At 32.5% G+C, this 23,108-nt stretch overlaps 1 pseudogene across 1 annotated transcript in view; it reads left to right on the forward strand.

Moving 5' to 3' along the window:
* LOC143247950 (cytochrome P450 3A8-like) overlaps positions 1–22,896 on the forward strand; it is a 42,423-nt pseudogene extending 19,527 nt beyond the window's left edge. Inside the window, exons 2-13 of the transcript XR_013026744.1 lie at positions 1,003–1,099; positions 4,135–4,187; positions 9,449–9,545; positions 10,093–10,209; positions 11,971–12,059; positions 15,318–15,463; positions 16,610–16,678; positions 17,478–17,638; positions 18,094–18,182; positions 19,578–19,720; positions 20,672–20,834; positions 22,437–22,896. The product of XR_013026744.1 is annotated as a cytochrome P450 3A8-like (transcript). The remainder of the gene's footprint in view (positions 1–1,002; positions 1,100–4,134; positions 4,188–9,448; positions 9,546–10,092; positions 10,210–11,970; positions 12,060–15,317; positions 15,464–16,609; positions 16,679–17,477; positions 17,639–18,093; positions 18,183–19,577; positions 19,721–20,671; positions 20,835–22,436) is intronic.
* Positions 22,897–23,108: the final 212 nt, after the last annotated feature.

Consider the following 23,108-nt stretch of genomic DNA (forward strand, 5'->3'; position numbering starts at 1 on the left):
TTGTAAGGAAGCTCGACTCGCAACTTGTAGGTCATAGGTTCGGATCTCCGTCACCGTACATGTTCACACTTTTATTAGTGTGGAACGTGATGGGCAGTCCCAATATTCGTTGATAAAACAATAGTTTAAGAGTTGGCTACTGTTTCTACTAAATTACAAATGACTACAGCAAATAAGTCTTGTGTAGTTTTACGCAAAACTGAAAACTAATCAAACCAATATTCAGTTTATATCTGCATGCGTGTGTTTGTGTGTATACGTATAATAATACACACTTTCTATTGTTCTTCATAGGTTTTGTTCCATCGATCATTTATGTAGTAGTCTCGAGTACAGCGGTAAGCCTACTAAGTCTGGTAAAATCAGTGGTTAGTTTCCCTTCGAAGGTCTCAGCAGATACCCTGATGTGGCTTTGTTATGAGAAAAACACACACACTCCTGTAGTTTCTCTTGACGAGGAATTATTAAATAAAACTAAAAATATATTATCCCATATTTCGAAATCACAAACAAAGTAACATGTGTGAACCAATAATATACGAGCTCATCAACGCCTGTGTGACGTTATCACTTCTTAGGCGATGCGCATTGATCTTGACTTTAGATCCTGGTATAGAATGTATGTGTTTATACATACGTGTACACGAGGTATGTTTCTTTATCAGTCTGCTCTTTATGTTGTTCATTAGAAAGCTGTCTAACTATGGATCTACCTGCGTTACCATCCATCCTGCCTTGGTTTCTTTGCGCTGTTGCAGTAATAATCGGACTTTATAGGTGAATAAACAGTTTCTATATAACTTATGTTAAAACGTGAATTCAACAGCTGTATACTATCGTTTTAAACAAAGTTTTATAAATTAAAATAAAACAAAGTTATATCTGAGTAATATATTTTAAATGTCGGCAGGTTTACGAAGTAAAGGTTAGTGTGTACACTACTAGTTCTAAAACCAGTGTCTGTAGATGGTTAGTTAGTTTCTTTTATATCTTATTATCTAGCTATCTCACCAGGAACTATGGCTTTTGGGAATCAAAAGGAATTCCTACGGTTAAAACAAAATTTCCTTTGGAGAATTTATGGAAAGGGTACAAAACGGTAAGTAGAAACATGTGACAACAAGTTGTAACTGGTTAACTTGCTGTAATGTGTAAAGTTGTACATTGGGATGTTTGTGAAATAATCTCTTGCAAGGACTGAAACACTGTTCAAAAATGGTAACTCGTCAAATGTATTTTTTGTTGAGGTTTATTTTTAAATTTGTCCGTAGGTATTTCAAACGTTTATTATGTTTCCAGTTTAAAACTGAAACCAGTATTTTATCGCTACAGTCCATTCAGAGGCAACAATAGGTGTATGAAAATTCAAATTAACCAGCACCGTAGTGTTAGTTTTATCTGTAAATGTTTAGTAACTTATCAAGTATACAAACCGTTACATAACTCTGCACTGCTATATTGATTAACGTTCTTGCACTAAAACACGCAAGCACACAAGGAGTGGCCATGGGTTATTTTATTTATATTACGGAGAAACCGGATGTTTGTACAAAAGATGAGTCCTATAAGTTGGATTTTAATGTCATTGAAACCAAATATGGAACCGGATTTATTGTTTTTGGTTCTTTTGTACTACAGTGTTTACAATGGTGACGAACACTTGAAATTCCTTTTATAGAATAGAGATAGATAAAAAAAACAAATTAAGCTTTCTGTTAAAGACATTTAGACAATTTCTATCGTAGGCGTCTCTGGTTTGAAAACAAACTATGACGTTTTAAAGGAGATTATTAGTGAGAGTAGATGTAACGCACTGGTTTGATATAAATTACAAGAATGATCTTTGTTTAAAATGTTATTTCTGTCATTAGAATTAATGGTTTTCTGACAGAATTCGTGTTTGTGTTTATATTACAAATAAAGTTCAGTTTTCTTTGTTTAAATCTATGATCCTATATTTCACAATAAACTGACATGTAAAAACAAGAAAATATATTTCGTAAAAAGTGAGACAAAATTGTTTTGATTGCTTGTTTCTATTTATCGCAAAGCAACACGATGGCTAGCTGCACAAGTCGTACCTAATTGGCAGTGTAAGGCTAGAGGGAAGGCAGCTAGTCATCAACACCCACCGCCAACTCTCAGGATCGCGGGTTCGAATCCCCGCTATACCAAACATGCTCGCCCTTTCAGCCGCGGGGGCGTAATAATGTGAAATCAATCCCACTTCTCGGTGGAAAAATAGTAGCCCAAGAATTGGCTGTCGGTGGTGATGACTAACTGCTTTTTCTCTAGTATTACACTGCTAAATTATGGACGACCAGCGCAGATAGCCCTCGTGTAGCTTCGCGGAAAATGTAGGTCAAAGAATCAATAAAGTATAAAAATAAGTACATTATAGAAAAGTGAATGTTGATTTTAAGTATTTAACATCACTCTCATGTTATCTCGTTATGATAATGGGAGAAGAATAGTTGTGTCAATTTGTTTTAAATACCGTATTTTCCGGTTAATAAGCCGAACCGACGAATAAGCCGAGGCCAATTTTCAGCTCTGAAAATGAGGGTTTTTGCTTATTACCGCCCAATAAGCCGAAGCCATTTTTAAGAAGTGACAAGTTTCTTCAAAATGATTTCTTAGTCTCGTTTCAACGTCAGCATGCATGTTGTGTGTGATCATTGGCGTTCTGTAGTAAAGCAGATCGTGTCGTAGTGAGACAGAGATGGAATCAATATGTCGTTCGTTATTGGCTCCACTCACGGTAACTAGGTAACCAATGAAATTCCAGAAACAACGTTTCACTGTAGTCTTAACGTGCTTTGCTGATGGGACAAAATTACCGCCTATGGTAATTTTCAAAATAAAAACATTTCCTAAGAAGAAGAAATTTCCGAAAGGAGTGATCGGCCAATAAGCCGACCCCTAAAATCAGGTCCAAAATTAAGGGCGAGATATTCGGCTTATTAGGCGGAAAATACGGTAATATCCATTTTATATATAAATCTCCCATTAAAAAAAACAGACGTTGCTAATCACTTTGGGCATGTTATAAGAGCAACTGTCAAACCCAACTATTTACTCTAACAAGGGTAGGCCTTCAGTTATCGATGCTGAATAGCTGTTTTACTTTTAGTCTCCGACTTAAAAGTTATGGATGAATTCAGGAGAGTAGTCTTGTGTTGTTTAGTGTTAATTATAAAATGTATGGTAAAATATTTACGTGAATACGTGCATATCTGAACTGAAGCAGAGGTTTCTAAACTGTGGACTGCATTCATAAATTAATGAAATTACTAATTACTGATAGAATACAATAAATACTGAAACACTATCAAACTAATATAGTGAAATATGTAAATCACAAATTAATAATTTTAATTAATATTAATTTCATCATGTAAATTTGTTGTGTGCTTGTCACCGTTGCCAGTTGATTTCTGTTTGGACTGACCAAATAAACTGGATGTATATAAATATAATAAATTTGGAGCCGGATCTTATTTGAAATAGTCGGACATTGACCCAGACATTCATAAGATGGTTTCAACATAGCAGTATCTTCCTTCACATTAACCTTCTCGCTAGTACAACGGTAAGTCTACGGATTTACGATGTTAAAATCAGAGGTTGGATTTCCCTCGGTTGGCTCTACAGATAGCCCGATGTAGATTTGCTTTTAGAAACATACACGCATTCAAGTTATAGTAAATCTTAATGTTTAATTTCCCAAATTTATATTTCTTTTCATTGTTCATTTCTTACAAATAGACACAAACTGAAGAGGAAGTAAAATACACACATCATAAAAACTAATTTTAATGGAAGGTGGTCCTCCAATAATGTGAAGAAATTGACGTGGTCTGTCTGTTGGAAAAATCTGGCAATCACTACACTATAAGTTTGTCATAAAGTTATTTACATTGTAATAACACTGACACAATAAATTTGAATTCTCAAATTTCAAGTTTTTATTTTGTGAATCAATAATAGTTCTATTAAGAAGCTAAAGTTATTTGTATAATATAAAACAGAATGTACTAGTTTTAAGCAAATCACTTTTGATTTAGATTTATGAAAAATTTTTATTTTTGAGAACGCTGAATACTTCTAGTAGATCATTGTTTCATTTTTTAGCCTCTTCATATTGTGGAACAAGAGAATTATATGAAATATGGACGACTACACGGGTAAGTTTTCATATCACTTATTATACTATAACAGAACTCCTGCTTATATGATACTGGAAAAAAAAATTATTACGCGATATGCAATCCCCCAGTTTCCGGAAATCTTTATTCTATATGCCTGTAGATTTGCTGTAGGGGTCACTATTTTCCCTATTCGCCTCCGTTTCCCATCAGAAATAACTTTATTTCTCTCCATTCTTAAGATGCATATATGAGATCATAAATACATCGCCTTAGGATCTAATGCACGAGCGGTGAATAAATAAATATAATATTTATAACGTCTGTTGTACGTCCATGTAAATATTTCGAATGGTGTTCATAGCTCTTCAACAAAGTTGGCATGGAGGCTCGTTATGTTCTTGGAAAAATACACACAATTTTGAAATTTTTCCTTTATATGTTTTTATGTGATTTTGTACCACTACTTCGCCCCTTTTGATGGATCTTCACCAAATTTTGCAAAAAGGTTTGATTGATCCACAGGGAGATACATGGAAATTTACGGTTTCATATTTTGTGTTTTGTTGTTTTCATGGGCGTTTTTGGTTTTTTTTTATTATGTATATATAAGCTTTTCATGTCTTAAGTAATCTTTTCATTTATCACAACTGTACATAACTTCCGTCGTTGATATGGGTACCACAGCTACTTATTCTAATAGTTGATAAAATAAGGAATAACACTGAGACTTCGACAACGTTCATAAAATGTTTTTAAAACAACATTGGCTTTTATGTAAAACAAATTAAATTTAACGTTGTATACATCAAAAAAATAAACTACTCACTTATATTCCGCTATCATTACTTCTAGAGGTCAGAGGTCAGTTTTCTGGGTTTCCAAGATTTTATAAACGCTTCAGCAAAAAGTATTTATTCGACGGTCTTTCTTACATTAGAATTAAAATCCATGGATACCACCATAAAAACAAACAAACAAACATAAACTGTTAATTATTTTTATGGATGATTTAGGCCCAACCTTTATGTTGGACAGATAAAGTTGAAATGAGCAGTAAGTGCCTAGTTTAGAGTACCACTTGAGTAGAAAGTCCTCGTTAACTGATCTACAGAAGTCGCTCATGTTGAAAGAACGACGTTTCGCATCACTGGCAAAGAACTCGTGATCGGGAAAACAAATCGCTTCGTTCACATGCTGGAATGATGGATCATAATATTTCAATAAACGATCCCTCTGTCATCATTACAGGACCTTCAGACCTTGAACTTTAAGTTAGTCATCGTTCGATCGTCGCTAAAGACTTTTCTCGTCTTACATAGGTCTTTACATGTGGAACAAATTTATGCACACTTAAAGCTGAACTGTTTGGTATCATATCTACAAGTTTCAGTTTACCCCTTAACGTAATAACAAATTTAACGAGTCATTAATTATACTATAGTTTCAGGTAATACAATATCTGTGTAACACTATTTACGGATTTCGCTAAAGATGAAATAAATGCATTTCAAAACGTTGGAACATGATAAAAAAATGTTTTGTTTTGTCAATCTCTTCATCTTCATTATTAGCTTGTACCATTTTAGTTTGTCCATGACATATGTCCAGTAGAGCTGCCCCACGGGTGTTTATATATCAGCTGGCTGGCTTCACCAACCTTCGTGGTTTGTTAATTTTTCTTTTTATTCTGGTTCATTACAACGTAGGCATTCTCTACCATCTGTTAGGAAGCCAGTAGACCCGCCCTTTCCAAAAAAGCTCCAAATTGCAATAAAACGAGATGATATATTTATTACCATGATATTATAGTATAACATAAAGACAAGCTTCATGACAAAATCTAAATTTAACGATGGCACTGAGAAATAAAACGAAAGTAACAACAACATTGGAAAACATAAATGTCTGTGGTAAAATATATGCATGTTGTTATTCGTTGCATGGTCGCAGTCTTTTTGGCCTGGGATCTGAAAAAGAAATGTTCATAAAGGTTAGGGAGCCCGGCATGGCCAAGCGTGTTGAGGTATTCGACTCGTAATCTGAGGGTCACGAGTTCGAATCCCCGTTGCACCAAACATGCTTGCCCTTTCAGCCGTAGAGTCGTTATTATGTGACGGTCAATCCCCCTATTCGTTGGTAAAAGAGTAGCCCAAGAGTTGGCGGTAGGTGGTGATGACTAGCTGCCTTCCATCTAGTCTTACACTGCTAAATTAGGGACGGCTAGAGTAGATAGCCTTCGAATAGCTTTACCCGAAATTCAAAAGAAACAAACAAATCATAAAGGTTATGTGATTGGAGTTCTCTAGCCTTATAGAGATGTGTGTTGGTAGTGTTAGATGTGAGTCAATAGGCTGTCCTGACGTTTCTGAGTTGTTGATGCTAAAATAAGTTATATAGGCGTTTTTAACTGTTACACATTATCATGTTTTCATATGGAATAGTATAGTTTAATCTTTGTCATATTTATTTTAAGCATTTTAGAAGAGAGACAATTGAAATTTAATTTTTTGCTAAAAATTTATTCTCAAAAATTTAAGGGCGTTAAGTTTGAGAATAACTTTTGTTTATTATTTCTTCGATTTGTGAAATACAGTTGTTTGTGATTTATGCAGTGTTACAACTACACGCCAGGTGTTGCACCATTTTATAACATTGTTTGAAGCAGTGCTTTTCAAACACAGATCCGTGAAATTCCGACCGGAGGTTCTAATAAAACATTTATCTGTTTGTTTTTACGCATAAAGTAACAAAAAGAGATATCTACGCTCCACCCACCAGGGTTATCTGTATCCGGTTTGTAGCGTTTTAAGTCCGCAGACATTCCATTGTATCACTGGGGAACCACCAACAAAAAATAACAATAAATATTGGTTTTTGTTTGTTCAATTATTGTTTGCTGATCAGTCAAGGACTAAATATATTTTTGAAAATCACTACTCAGTTGATACACGGCGTACTGTAATCGTATACTAAATTACAACTTTTTTCTTGATGAAATGAACTTAACAAGAAAACCCTGAGTAACTGGATTTCCTGGGTCTCATTATTTCCGAGATTTTATAATAGTGTCATGAACTGTATTTGTTCGAAATTGTCTTTTGCATTACAATCAAAATCCATGTATACCCCCTAAAACGAAACACAAAAGTGTAAGCCTATAACTCTTTTACAGGACATGGTGAATAGATAAGGTTGGAATGGGCAGCAAGGGATTAGTTTGTAGTTACACTTGATAAGAAAGTCCTGGTTAACTAATCTACAGAAGTCGCTCTTGTTGAAAGATCAACGTTTCGCAACGTCTTCAAACAAACTTTCACCCAGAAGTCAATTCCTTTGGTACTTGTTTGGTTTTTGTTGAAAATCATTATTTAGTTGATATACGGCATACTGTAATCGTATACCAATTTACAATATTATGTAAACAATTACTGTCACTTACTGATCACATATCAGTATAAATATATAGAAAAATAATAGTCTGTCTGAGGTAATAACCAAACTTAAGAAGAACTGGAACCCTTGTCTCTCACCTTAGTAAAAGGACGGTTATGATTTGTATCCATAACATTCAAAACTGAAACTCAGTCATTACTTTATGAAGTTTACTTTGTATTTATATTTTCTGGAAAATGGCGAGTTGTGATTTTCTATTAAAGTTGTTACAAAATAACAAAAACAACAACAAAGGATGGAAAATTTTCATATTGAAAATATTTCTTAAATCCTGGAATGAGAATACCTAATTCATTATTTGTTATAATTGTATTTTCAGTGTAGTTTTATATATTTTAATGTACCCTACCGGTTTCCCAGCTATAAATTTGAGGTTCTTCCACACCAAAAGCCGGGTTTTGATATTTAAGGTGAGCATAGCACATATAACCTCTTGTATAGCTTTACACCAAACAACAATAAAAAAATAGAAACAAATAACAACAATTTAAAATATCTTTTTTGTTCTGCCTGGTCTCTATACAATGAGCTAAACGCCCGAATGGTCAAAGTTAGTTGTCTTTGTTTCAAATTACAAGAAGCAATAGCCTAAGTTCTTTATTTTACCAAGAAAAAAATTGCTTTTTGAATGAAACTTAAAAATATCACCTAAACAATGAAATAACTGATATTTTCCATTCACACATCAACAAAAAACGAGATAAAAGAAATACAATATGATTTTTTCAAGTAGTTGGTGATCTCCTGACTGACACTCTGATAGAAAAAAAATGTGGCCTTGTCACTCAGGGCTTATCTCTCTCGGTGTATAAGCTTACGACAAATGTCACCAATATTATGATTTGAAACTTAACCTTCGATATGATAAGATAAAAATATCTATAGGTCTACCACAGAGCATACACGAGTGAAAACACTGTCACTTGTAAAGCTTTGTCCTTGACGAAATTGATTTATCAAAACTTGGCAATATAAATTTATTTTTGTATACAAATATATTTGCAAGCAAAATGTTTTCGTGAATCAGTTTAACTGGGCTCATTTACATAACCCTCATGTAGCTTTCTGATAAATTCCAAACAACCCAAGTCAAATAAAATCCTTTCCAAAATAAGACCAAAGTTTGTTAACAGAACAAAACCAATTAAAAATACCGATATGTTTGATTTCATTTCAACTTCCAGCTGTTGTAACTTGATTTGTTTAATCGCGTATCGAAATGATTTTAACATAAGATACTCCAACGTGTAATATTGGAGCTTTTCTGTCTTTTCATGTGAAATTTACATTTGTAGACAACCAATAAATTACAATAACACAATGTTCCAAACAACTGTCTTTACTGCAAGCACTAACTAGAATTTCTGAACAACATAATAATTATACAGACTTGTGTATCCAAATATGACATCATATTTAATTAACTAACTAGTTAGTGCACCCAGAAATAAGACTTATTATACATTATGTCATTAAATGGAGTTTTTAAAAATAATAATAATTGTGTAAAGCAGTATTAATATTACGTTAATGATTATTCTTGACGACAGACTACTGAGAAGTGAATCTTAAACATTATACAAAGGGAACAAGAAATTTCGTTTCGTTTCTTTAGTCTTGGTTGGTTTGTTTCACCTTTTTATTTCTTTGGCTGTCAGAGTTCTATTTCATCTCTACATAATATTTCCTGTGGATAATTTTACATTTATTTGCTGGACATCATTAGGACACCAAACAAACAAAATGTTTCTGTGAGTACCCTGTAAATGCAATCTTAATCCGTCTTAGGGTTAATAATCATCCATTACTATTATTTAATAGAATTATCTTACTTTTCATTTCAGGTTCTATGAGGGAACACAACCAGTTCTATCTCTTGCAGAACCACATTTACTGAAGACCATGTTAGTGAAAGATTTCCACATTTTTACAGATCACAGAGTAAGTCACATAGTTTTATTTCAGTCTTGTATAAACATACACATGATTCCATACATATTTTAATAACAATATTATATTATGGTGATACATTCGCTGAACAATTTGATTTACATTAAAAACATCAAATTTCTGTTCTTGACTAAAGTAGAAAAAAGGTTAAATCAAACAATTCGTCTTACAAAACAACAAATCATGTTTATAATAATAACATGAAAGTTATAATATTTCTTTCAATACAAATTATTCATTATTTTTCTATGATTTTTCTGCTTTTCACTTAGGAGTTATTTTCTAAATTCTTTTTTTTTTTATTAAAATTGTTATACATTTATTAAGTGTAGAAGTATCCTGTAGGCGGCGTACTTATATAAATTTAATTTCCTTTCACACTTTGTTTGTCTTTGCTAACTCGCAGATGTAGTAACTACTATCATAAAATGCAGAACTTAAATGATGTATATTAATAACCTTCGGACTTTCAAGTGCTTTCACTACCTTTATACACCCATATCAATGTTGTCTATACACAGTGTTGTTTTTGGACTAGGACTTTCACTTTGGACACTCGATAGCAGACAACATGCTTTTCGCTTTAAAAGGTGATTCCTGGAAGCGAGTCCGAACCATCATTACACCTGCTTTCACTTCGGGGAAAATGCGTAAGGTATGGTATCTTATATTTATGGCAAAACTGTTTAGACTACCTACCACCGTCCCTATTTTGTAACTACCCACCAGAGGATAGACAGCCATTTGAAGGCACCTATCAACTACGTAACGCAGCTATTGCTTACTAAAGAACCTGCTCGCCTGCTTAGACACCAGTACAGAGGCATTTTGCCCCCTTTTGATACTAAGCAACATAGCTGACAGTGTTTTAGGTATAACATCATACCATTAAAGGGTTTTATTTTATAACTGATTTTAACTCCAGTTTTCATAAAGAATATACAAAGATGAAATTGGTAGTAACTGTCTAGTACAGCATGACTCTTTTAGAGGAAGTCTTGGAGAAATATTTTACAAAAGTAGCACCCATGAAAAGGACGTTGTTTCACAAGTCTTCCGGTCGGAACTAAAGACGGAAGAGACAGATCACGCTGAACTAGACACTTGCTGATAATTTCACCTTTGTTTGTTCGTTGAGAAAGGATTTTTTTTTTCTGTATGGGCCCAACATGGTGACGTGGTTAAGGCAATACACTCGTCATCTGAGGTTCACAAGTTCGAATCCCTGTCACCTCAAACATGTTTGCCCTATCAGTCATGAGGGCGTTACTGTGTTCCAGTCAATCCCACTATTCGTTTCTAAAAGTGTAGCCCAGACGTTGGCGGTGTGTTATGACGACTATCTGTCATCCCTCTAGTCTTACATTTCTGGTAAAATAGGGAAAATATTATTTCAGAATTGAGTTAGAGGATCGATCTGTAAAGTTTGAACAAAACAGATGATCCAGTGATTGTGTATGTGCTTGTCAACAAACAATCTTTGTTTTATGTAAACCAACATATTTGTTATGCACAACTTTCATATTACAACATCATCATTTCTCTAACTTTCTCTCAGGAAAAATGTTTGGCATCTGCCCAATACAAAGAGTCGCTATTTATTTCATTATATATTTCCCAGCAATGAATTATATCCCAATTCCCCACACTCAAGACTGGTGTTCTGTCAACTGACAAAAAAGGACTATTAAATTATAGCGCCACCTAGTAAGACATTTTGTAATTGTTAGAAGAACTCGCAAAATAAATACTTGCAGTGACCAGAAAGGTAAGGCAAAGAAATATAATGGACTTGAATTTTTAATACAAATAATTATTTGTTTATTGTAAATTTATATTACTTGTTCTTATGACATTTTTACCTTTTTTGTTTTGTTTTAACGTTGAGAAAACGTTGATTCTCGGCTATAAAGATGATCACAAAGATTTATTTTTTTTATAAGAATGGCACAAGAGCTGTATGTAAAAGCTGTGTGTCCAGGTACTAGTATATCAGTTCAGTATTAAGACAGCTAGCGCATGTTGTCTTTGTGGTTTTGAGTGAAGTATGTTAAATGTAATTAGAAAGATGTAAATACTAAAACTCTGGTATATATGGGTGACAACTATTGTAGTTACTGGTAATGATAGTGTAAATCAAATATTGGATTTGTCACTTACAACAGTCAATGTTTCCCTTTTTAACGCTTTTACCACTTCACCATGATAAAATTATTCCGGTTAAGTTATAAGATAAGTTATAAGGTTGTATTATTATTGTTTGAAACTTAGAAGGTAACAATGGCAAAGAAAGATAATTATTAAACTTATAATAATGTTAAACAACTTTGATGTTGTTTATACTTGATATAAATAGTATTAGAAATGTATTACCGTAAATATAGTTGTTTGGTTTACTGTACTTGATTCTTTATAGATGCAAAGTTTACTGCTTGAGTGTGCTGACACATTAACTGAAAACTTTCTAAAGGCTGCAGAAAATGGAAAATCTATTGACTGTAAAGGGTAAGATGTTGGAGATAACTATCTACTGAAGATATTGTATTGGTTCTACTTCATCTTCATGGGTTATAATTGTTAAAATGTGCAGCTTTGTACAATAAACTTAAACCCGTTTTGAATACATTTAAAAATACAAATGATTGTATACATTATATGAAAAGAGTTTTCGAAATTCACCATACAATCCGTGTCACCAGGTTTTGTAATGCTTTATCTAATAACCACACCGCTCGATAGCAACCTTGCAGACAAGTTTCCACATTAATACGTTCAGTAGAAAGGCTCTAATGTCCTAAGCTCACCATCCCCCTCTTATTGGTTTGCATAATCTATGTAGGAAGACAGTTTTAAGTACACATTTAGAGATTCAGATCGCTCTCAAATGTATAGATGTTTAGTCCAGAAACTTAAACGGATTGTTCCTGCAAAAATAGCTTGAATACCAGTTTTTTCTCTATCTCTTCAAGGCACGCAACTGTTGAATGGATGTGACGTGAATGGAACTTTTCTACTTGTGACTTATGTCACTTTCTCAAACGAAAATCTTTATTTATTATATCGCATAAAGTTTTCTGGGACGTGTGAACATCTGCTACTTACCCATGTATTCATTTATTCTCATCTATGATACGACTTGTATTTTTCTCTATGGTTTTGGTTTCCCAAGTTGATCCCTATTGTTTATTTTTCATTTCCATTACGAACAAGGTATGTTACTGTTTTGTAAATTCTAAATACCCGATCTAATCTAGTGGCTCAGCTGAAAGTAATCAGGCAAAGGATTCTAGAATTTTAGTTTTGATACCCTGCACATAATATTAAATATATGACAAGAAAGTAACCTTGAACTATAAGAATACATTTCGCTCATAATTCTTTTAGACTTGTATGCACCGAATGTAGTAGAATACATCTCATTTGACATTTGTTTAAAGATGTGACATGGTTGATCAACGTTTAAACATCTTAATGTACATCCAAATACTACTATATAATCTATACTAACTCGTCTCCATGTTAACTGTATAAACACCGTAACTCCTAAATTGTGACACACATTTCAGAAGTGATATTTTGGTATCTTAAAACTAAAAAAACCTCACAACCACCTATAAGCTATACTAGTTTGTCATAACACTAACTGCCATCAAATCACTGTTAATGTTTGGCATGTTCTCTTTAATACATGTTTGAGAATCATAAGTAACATGCAGTGCTTAATACTTCACAAATAAGGAAAACAATCACCTCTTTTGTTCCCAATTAATAGCTATCTAAACGTTAAGTTTGTGTTTAATTAATAGTATGTAATTCTTTTACATCGACTATTGACTTTACTGTACTGATATATTATGTTTTGTTATTATTATTATTATTTACAAAATTGAAACAAAACCTGACTGTGGGTACAAAGATCAATGTAGTGGGTGACTTACTGGGGGTGGGGTTGGTTAGTCACCTTCTTTTATATTGTTTTTAAAACGTTGTCACATTCTCTCAGGTATCTTTTAAAATGTGTCTGTGGAATCTTACCATATGATTCGGGTTTTTCTGCAGTATTAAAAGCTAGCTGCTTTTGTCTCTAGTCTACCAGTTCAACACTATGGAACGACTAACACATGAACAACTTGAAAAGCTTGAAATGAATATATGGAATAACAAATATTTTTCAGTTGTTATTCTAATTAAACAATGATTGTTTGTACTTTGGTTAGGTTTAATGTTTAAGGAACGTACGTAAGCTAAACTACATTTAGAATAGGTACCTATGGCAACAAAACTGTAGAATACACTGACCATTTAGATAAATATTATTTATTTACGACCTTAAGATTTTGAACATTATATTTTCCTCACAATGTTTCCCATAACAGTGGAAACAATGAAGAACACCTTTGAGAGAGTTTATGTTTATCGAAATCTTTTAGTGATTTATTTACAGAAGTCACAAGTGCTGTGCAATGTTGAACAATAGATGTCTCGTTTTTCCCAATAATTATGAGTAGGTTTAAGACAGAACCCCATAGATCTTGAAATTACATTGTTTGAAACTATATATGTTTATACACACACACACGCCTCAAATAACTTGATGATCTATGACTGATTATAAAAAGACATCAATCCATTAACTGTGGCTGACGATAGAAGAATTTTCATTTAGAAATTAGCAGAGAAAGTGAATATTTGGAAAAGTCCTGGACCGATCATTCTGAGTGACATTTCTGGTATGAGTAAGTTTCGTACCAGTTTGGTTACAGAAATGTTATCGTCAGAGCGAAGATGGACCCGAGTTCTGTCAAACTAATTTTTATTCAAAACGTTTCATTATTTTGTCGTTAGTGTTATAACTGTGGATTGTACGTGGGTTCAATACTTTAATCAAGATAGAAAAATTCAAAGATTGCAATGGAATCTCTCAAGTTCATATACCTTCTCTGCAAAGAAAGTAAAGTCATCAATTCTTTGGGATGTCAAACGTTTTAGTAGTTGATTATATGGAGATGTCTAAATCTTTCATAGTAGATTATTGTATATGGTAAATCAACAACTATTAAGAGAAATAAAATAATAGAAGACGATTGCTGATAAATAGGTGTAATGTTCCATTAGGACAATGTTGTTTTCCAAGAGGAGAATGTGCTGTTCCGTCAGAACATTGTTCTCTTTGATACCACAAAGAGCAATCTTATGAATACAATGCCCCATATCGTACACTATTCTTTTACTCACTTGCTGTAACTTCAAGTGACAATTTTTTTTTCGGTAACCTACAAATCTGTCTGAAATGCCAAAGATTTCAGATTATTAATGATCTAACCCGTGAAGTGTAATCACGGACCGAACAACAGAGAAGAAGAATTCTTTCAAAAGGTCATACAGGCCTTACAATATCTCAAGCACGAGTCTACAGACTCACTAGGTAATGATGAAAGTAAATCATAGTTGAAATACTATTTAATTTTTAGGTTGAATCCCGGGTTTTTCTACCAGTTCTCGTATTTTAAATTGCAAATGAGTGATTTTACTCAGTTGGTTTGATCAGTTCTTTGAAACAAAAGTTCAAATATAAGAAAAATAAAAGACATTAATGAGTATTAAGAAATATTTGGATCATAACAACAGTTATATGTAATTTTTGGGGGTAAAAACACCTTTAATAGTTTTCTATATCTTTTTATTACCATTTTAATTTATTTGCCTTGAAAAAGTTCAAATTCACAAATAATTAAAGTTTTTTGTGTTTTCTCTTCCATTCAGTTATTTTGGAGCATTCACCATGGATGTGATTGCCAGCTGCGCTTTTGGAACTAAAACAAATGCTCTCAGAAACCCTGACAATGCTTTTACTAAAACTGCCAAAGAAGCTTTTAGTTCTGCTAACAGATGGCGATTTTTACTTGCACGTGAGTAGCCAGTTGGTATAGTTTGAATAAGAATTAACATAGCGTTATGCCCAGCTTTCAAACACGATCTCTTTCTGAATCAGAATCACTTCAGTGGCACGGATAACATGTAAGAATGCAGTGATGTATTGGATTTGGGGGGCCATTATAATGTGAACGATCAATCCCACAATTCACTGGTTAAAGAGTAACCCAAGGGCTTGGCATGGCTGAGCTTGTTAGGTCGTTCGACTCGTAATCTAAGAGTGGCGGGTTCGAATTCCGGTCGTACCAAACCATCCTCGCCCTTACAGCCGTGGGGGCGTTATAACGTGACGGTCAATCTCACTATTCGTTGGTAAAAGAGTGACCCAAGGGTAGGCGGTGGGTGGTGATGCCTACCTGCCTTGCCTCTAGTCTTACACTGCTAAATTAAAGACGGGTAACGCAGACAGATAGCCCTCGAGTAGTTTCGCGAGAAATTCAAAAACAAACAAAAACAAGTAACCCAAGAGTTGGCGATTGGTTGTAATGATTAGGTGCCCTTTTTCTGGTCTTCCACTGATATTTAACATTTACTGGATTGAAAATTAAACAACACATCTCATCGCGTTCCAGGAGATTTACAGTTTCTTGAAATGTCCAACACTCCCTTCGATATAACATTCATAAGCGTTGCCAAGTAATACTCAAAATCTATTATAGCTGTGTTTTTAATTGTTAAGCAAAACTTTTATAAAATGCTCATGTATATTTTGAAATGTATGAAAATAATATATTGTCTAAGTTACACAATAACGTTCTAATGAATTACCTTTCTTCTTTTAGTTGCCTTCCCTAGCATCATGAAACTGTTCAAAATCTCCATGATCGACCCATCGGGTATGGAGTTTTCAAGAAGTTGACTCTCAAGATAATTGACCAACGTAAACACAGTCCTGAGGTAATTAATATTTAATCTCTATTTTGCAGGGGTGTTTGGGAGTATTATTATGTGTCTTAAAATAAAAATGATAACAATGACATTTAATCAACATTAGTTAATAATTTCCACACTTTTTCTTCAATAACAAAAGGTTTTCGATGGTTTCAGACAAAGCGAATAGACTTCCTTCAGTTGCTACTAGAGACCATGGACAACAAACTGCAGAACTCAAAGAGGACATTAAAATGTCAACAATTATGGATACGAAGAAGAAAATTTTAAATTCTTCAACAACAAGTTACAAAATAAATGTGAGAAAATTTAAAAATATGGTCAGACATGACGTAGAAGATCAAATGTAATAGTTTGAGTTTTGTTTTCACGAGTTGTCAAACACATTTTGACAAATGTTATTTGTACGATCTAACTGACGATTGTAATAATTTACAGAAAGTGTGAAATCGTTATCACTAAGTAGCTAAGCAGGTTAAAAGAAGTAAAATAATTTTTAAGATTTTGGTTGGAATTGTGACAATTCGTGCATGATGGTCTTCGAGCATTTAAACCACGAAGTTAATTTTACGTCAGGTGAATATAGTTTGGAACCATAAACAGTAATGTTAACGACAGGAATATAAATACTGTTAAACTTTAATTTTGGTTGATTCGTAACATACTGATTAGTGTTCATTCATACTTTTTAAATATTTTTAAGGTTGTAATATAATACTGATAACCAATGATAATATTGAAATACGTTTAGGTTTTATTTAGGTACACTCTTTCTGACTCTTTTCTTTTACCAAATAGTTTGTTGGTAAACATAAAGCTACACAATTGATTCATCAAACCATGAATGTTAGCATTATAAGCCTTTAAGAAAAGTATTTATATTATATAACAAATTCTACACCATCATTAGTTAACTAATCCTGTTTCCACCTGTACAAGCTCAAGCTAATTTATTTAAGTTCTTACTGATTGATTGAATTTATTCGTTTTACGCGTGAGAGAAAGTTCGAAAGAAATTCGATTTATATATCTTTACGTTATTGAATTTGTTATTGAACATGAACAAATAATATTTATATTATATAATTACTATTCTAGATTTGACCCAAGACGAGCTTGTTGCTCAATGCGTTATATTCTTCTTGGGTGGTTACGAAACTACGGCTAGTGCTTTATCATACATTGTGTATCTGTTGGCTTTAAATCAGGATTGCCAAAATAAATTATATCAGGAAATTGATGAAACCATACCTTCACAGGTAAGCCTATAATTTATTATGAAAGCAGTAATAACATGTTGTGTGTATAAAACACCAAGTTAATAAAAAGAAAAATATTCCAGTAAAAAAAGAGTTTATCGAATCACAAAAGTATAAAAACAAGAGAGAACAATATTACTACATAAACCATTAAAAACAAGTTCCTTCAGTTTACTATGAAATGTGAATCCTGTTAAATTATGATGATTGAAAGGGGTATTATGGTAAGAGTGTCATAAAATTTCAAAGTTTGTTTAATACAAGTGTGGTATAGTGAGAAATTTGTTCCTTATATTTTAGAAACTGTCGAATATAATTTCTTTCATAATTTAGAATTAACGCATAATTTATTTCTCCAATCAGACTGTGTATATACGGATATAATGCAGAAACGTTGTCGTATGTTAAAGACAGGAATTTTAACTGAATTAAAGTGTAAAACTTGTATGGTCTAGGAACACGACACTTACGAATCTGTCAGCTCTATGAAATACTTGGATGCAGTTGTATGTGAAAGTATTCGAATCTACCCTCCTTCATCACTGTAAGTAACAGCTAATATCGTATTAGAGATTTTATAAATATTTGATGTAACACGAGACGTTAGGACCTGTACATAACCATGAGACAGTTGTAAACAGTGCTTGCACAACAAAAAAACGAACTCGCAGAAATGGATTATTGCATGTTATTAAATAGTCTACTCTTACCTTCAGAAAAACACTAAATATTTATCTTAGATATTTCATTACTTTACGTTCAATAAACCACTCTTTCAATTGTTTATCTGTTTCCTATTCTCACATTTTACTATATTTTTATCTAAACATTTTCAAATTTCATGAACTATCAGTTGTCAAACGATATTTAAAAGTAGTACAGTTACTGATCTTTGCCAGGTTTTGTTTCGTTTTTGAAATTCGCTCGAAGCTACAAGAAGGGTATCTGCGCTAGGCGTCCCTAATTTAACAGTGTTGGGCTAGAGGAAAGGCAAATAGTCAACACCGCCCACCACCAACTGTTGAGCTACTCTTTCACCACCGAATAGTGGTATTGACCATCACATTATGACAACTCGACGGCTGAAAGCAAATATTCTAATATCAGGTTATTTGAAAGGTAACGGTACATTTTTATTTTATTTTCAAAATATGTTATCAAACTTTACAAAAACTAACGGAATTCAGTACTGGAAAAAAGGAATTAATATAAAAAAGAGAAGTTTCACTCCATCTGGTGTTCCAAAGATAAACAAATACTAATTTGCGATGAGTACTGACAGAAATACCTTCTGTTAGATATCGTTTATATTTGTTTCCATTCTAATTTTCTGGACTTTACTACACAATTATTTAATTCAACCTATAAAACACCATTTCCAGTTAAAATACATTTGATTTTAGGTTTAAATTAGGTTTAATTGTTTCATTTTGTTTAACAAATTATATCCTTCTGTAACATCAGTCCGAGTGACAAATACAAAATACAAAAAACACGATTAAGTCTTAATAATTTATCTGTATATTTTCATTATTCTGACCTCATTTTACATGTTGGCTTAACATTAGGTTCAAATTATGTTCATGTGGGAAGATCTGCCTAGAATGAATTAAAACAAAAAGTCAAGAAATACATTGAACATATTTTATTAGATCAAATATAACTTTTAGAGACCATTCACTGTTATGCTGTTACGTTTTACAATTTCAAATAGCCTGATTCTATAACTTTAGTGATAGCCTGGAATTTCGCAATGCATATTTAACAGTATAAGTTAAATGCATTTCTAAACATAAATTTAACTTTAACAAACGTTAATATTAAAATAAATACACAATGTTTAATGTGATTTGATTGGTAACATCTTAAATGTTATAAAGTAACTTACTAGATCTTATTGTTTAACTGTTACATGGAGCTTATTTAATTATTTTTACAGTGGGGAAAGACGTGCTATGGAAGATTATACGTTTGACGATATAGGGCTGACTATACCTAAAGACACACCAGTGAGGTTCCCAATATACGCCATGCACCATGACCCTAAAACTTTCCAGACCCGGAGAAATTTGATCCAGACAGGTAGTGGCATATTTTATTTAAGACAGAAAGATAACAGCTGGACTTACGTGCAACAACTGTTTTTCTATGTAGTCCAGACAAGTATGAATTAGTTTTATCCGAACTGGATGGGCAACAGCTATTTTATTTTGCTCCAGACAAGTGACAAGTGTTGTTTTTTAGGACAGGTAATATTTCTTTTGCAGTGGTTCCGAAAAGTAAGTGTTGGCTTCATGTGACATAGACAGGTAACAGGTGATTGTCATTTAATAACATGGTGTGACTTTACTTTTATATTTAGTTGTTCTATTGCTCAATTGCTAAGTATTTAATTAGTTAAAAATCGCTTACCTCAGAACTGCAGTTACAATTAAAACATCGGTTAAATACAAGAGTTACCTCTTAAGATAAAGACCAAAATTTATTACAGACAACATTCTGATAACTGACGTTATAAGTCAGAACATTATATAAAGAGTGTAAACATGGATGTTTTGTTTATTGTTTCTTAACTTTATTAAAACAGATTTATTTCACTATGAAGTCATACACTAGTAAAATGTAATATAGTTATATGTGTTGGAAATACTGGTTGAACTTGACTATTAATGTGTGTTAAGAAGCAAAGATAATTTTCATATCTTCAACTACGTGTGCTTATTTCCTTGATCAGAAGTGTACACATTTTAGACATCTGGACACTAATTTACAGATTTTGTTTTTACATTAACCTTGTGAACAAAATAATTTACGCTTATTTCAATACTTTTCTTTACAATCGAGGTACTAGGCCAGGCTGATTGTATCTTCTATAAAATAATGTGGAATAAATATTGAGTGAAGAAAATAAATAGTTAAACATTTGAATTATATGTTTAAGAAATTCATTTTGTAATTTGTCCATTATTATTATTATTTTGTTTTAGAAAATTTCAAATTTTGAGAGTCGAAATAAACTTCTTGTACATACAGATTTCTTCCTGAGAACAAATCCAACATTGTACCATACACTTACATGCCATTCGGGGCTGGTCCCAGGAACTGTATAGGAATGCGATTCGCTCTAATGGAAATAAAATTATGTTTGGTCCACATCCTACGTCATTTGCGTTTTCTACCTTGTTCTGAAACTGAGGTAAAGATAAGTTTTCTTTATTTTACATAAAACGATCCTTTATTTTTGTATATTGAGAAATTAAGAAAGTAGCTATATGTAAATAAAAAAAATATTTTCATTGATTTTGTTAAGCCATATGGCTTAAGAACACTGTTACTTTAGTGATTAAAAGTTGTTATTGTTTTTACAGATGATTTATATCAATTTAGAGCATTGTTACTTTAGTGATTAAAAGTTGTTATTGTTTTTTACAGATGATTTATATCAATTTAGAACATTGTGACTTTAATTAAAAGTTGTTATTAAACAGATGCTTTATATCATTTAGAACATTGTTACTTTAGTGATTAAAAGTTGTTATTGTTTTTTACAAAGTTGTTTGTCTATTATAAGGATTTAAAATTCGATTTCATGTACTATTACTTTGGTCATAAAAGTTTTTTAAAAATAAATATTTTTACACATTGTGCTTTATTTTGAGTCTTTGGGTTTGATAGTTTATTTAGAAAGATATCGAGATATTATCTGAAAATAACAACATTTCGAATCTTATATTACTTACAGTTTAACTTAGTTTCATAACTTAAAATTGCATAGCACTAGTTGATAATCCTATAACTTCGAGGATTAGCAGCAAATAAAGCTGTATTCTGTGTGAGGCGTAGTTCATCCGGAATCCGATTGACAGTAAATTGTCAGAATCCAGAAAATCCTTTAGATACACCAAATCTTGATTATTCTTATATTCATTATGTGTTAACTTGTTATTGTTGTTCTCGAATTTCTACAAGTGATCTTACCTGAATTGGCATCATCGATGTTAAATTCACTTTAAATATTATCACCATTACGGATATTGACCCAAGACCTGACTTTATATATTCTTACAGACTGTTTCCTGATCTCTTTTTATGGTATTACGATCTGTAAGTTCTTTCATCTAAATTCGTTCAACTTTGTAGAAAGAACGAATTGTGTTTCTCAACTCAATGGTGTATTCTGTGTGAGACTACTTAGATCCATATTGGTACTGGGATTGCGTAGATCTGCTCTCTGAATATAATTATTGGACTTGTACTCTCTGTATTGACCTACTAACGTCGGTACTCCCTATTGGACTATTTGTGTCGGTAATCTATATTGGGCTATTTAGGTTTATACACAGTATGGGGCTATTTAGGAATATACTCTGCACAGGACATCTTTGATTTGCCATTTTAATGTGAGAGCTTAAATGTTTTCTCTACATGGAGCTGTGCTTTTATGGTATTACATAGATCTGTACTCAGTGAGAGAGTACTTTGATCTCTATTCTTTGTGGGTCTGCGTACAACCATCATTCGCAGGAAATCCACTGAAAAAGTATGTGGTAAATTGAGATCTTTATTTTGTAGAATATATGCTTTGAGTAAATAAAATGTTCATATGCTGTAACTTTTTAGTATATGTGGTAAATAAAATTATGTGAGTTTTTTAGCTACACCGTGTATGTAATACATACAACAATATTCAAATAATGCTTGATTAACTGATGAATGGTGACCACTCTCCTCTATTTCTCAGTTGTTTTACAAGTTACTTTTATAAACGTATTTCACATTTAGTGTTTGTATCCTACAGGTTCCTTTGAAGTTTGTTCCAGCAGTCGGATTAATCCAAGTCTCTGACGTCACTCTCAAGGTTGAACGTAGAAACGGACATTCATATTAAAAGACCACTCCAATAAGAACAACATGTTTTGTAATTCAGACTCTTATCTGTTGATTGACAGTGAGGTTCTTGTTATGTTTGTTACAACCAATAGAAATATTTCTAATAGTGTCATTTCAAGCTTACTTCTGTTATTAAATATAAATGATTGTTACTTTTGGTTGCCAGTGTGGTTAGGCTTAATATTTTATGTAATTCAGTATATTACTATATGATATATATATAAAGGATGTTATTATAAATGATAAATGAAGAAGATAAAGTATGGTAATGTTTATAGTAAACAAGTGATAAACTAACGTTTATGTATTTGTAACAAACATTGTTTTGACAATTTTCTGAATAAACTCTTCCTGGATGATAATAAAAAGTTTCTCCTTATTGTGATTTATTATCTTACATAAAACTTATAATTAATACAGATTCTGTGCCAATGTAGTTTGTTAGTTAACTTTTTGTAATAAAGAAATTTTGAAAATTACTAGAAAAACCTGTCGAAGTTAGACATGAATATACAAAGTTTTCATTCAGTTTACATTTTAGCTAACTACACAAAACGAACACTTGGCGACTCAGATATGT

The sequence above is a fragment of the Tachypleus tridentatus genome, chromosome 3, assembly GCF_004210375.1.
Source record: "Tachypleus tridentatus isolate NWPU-2018 chromosome 3, ASM421037v1, whole genome shotgun sequence".
In the NCBI taxonomy this organism is placed as follows: domain Eukaryota; kingdom Metazoa; phylum Arthropoda; class Merostomata; order Xiphosura; family Limulidae; genus Tachypleus; species Tachypleus tridentatus.